This window comes from Sinocyclocheilus grahami, unplaced genomic scaffold (assembly GCF_001515645.1).
Source record: "Sinocyclocheilus grahami isolate Dianchi unplaced genomic scaffold, SAMN03320097.WGS_v1.1 scaffold718.1, whole genome shotgun sequence".
In the NCBI taxonomy this organism is placed as follows: Eukaryota; Metazoa; Chordata; class Actinopteri; order Cypriniformes; family Cyprinidae; genus Sinocyclocheilus; species Sinocyclocheilus grahami.
The window spans coordinates 539,052-539,697 of NW_015505897.1; the positions used below are offsets into that span (position 1 = coordinate 539,052).

Sequence of the window (646 nt, forward strand, 5' to 3'; positions counted from 1 at the left end):
TTGCCGAGATAGTTATTTTGAGATAATTTTGCGTGTATGTGTCCGTTCAAGCGAAAGAGGAATCAATTCTGTGTTCGTGCTCTGCCTGAAACCGCTCTGTATGTGCACGCTTTGAGCGTGTGTGCGCGAGCACCGAACTGAATTCATGCACATGACTGATTTAAAACGCTTGAATGTTTAAATTGGTAAGACTTAAAAACACGTGTAAATGATAAACTATGATCCGTTTCACCCCTACAAGCGAGTGAACAACGCGAATTAAGGAAGGGATTTTATAACTATTCAAGATAGGGCAGTGATACATTTTGGTAGCCCGACTGGAGAACACAATAGCCCCGGGACGTCGGGCTAGCGATGTTGTGAGCCCTGATTTCTTATTTAAGTGTTCTACTGTCGTTTTTGTCATATTGCCTGTAATTAGTTTCTAATGCTTATTTAATTTCTGACTGTTTACTTGTCTAAAGTGAGTTTTCTCTTTCTTTTTTTTTAGGCTAGCATTAGTTGTTTGTGATATTGACACTAGTGACGATAATTGATTATTCTATGGTATCAAACATTTTGATATCATTGACCTTATTTGAAGCAAAAATAACTTGTGATATATATTATCGTGAAATAAAATTACTCGTATTGTGATATAATTTGT

At 36.5% G+C, this 646-nt stretch overlaps 1 long non-coding RNA gene across 1 annotated transcript in view; it reads left to right on the forward strand.

Annotated features, from left to right (window-relative positions):
• Window positions 1-646, forward strand: part of LOC107560295 (uncharacterized) — a 16,420-nt gene that overhangs the window by 10,879 nt on the left and 4,895 nt on the right. The window lies entirely within an intron of this gene.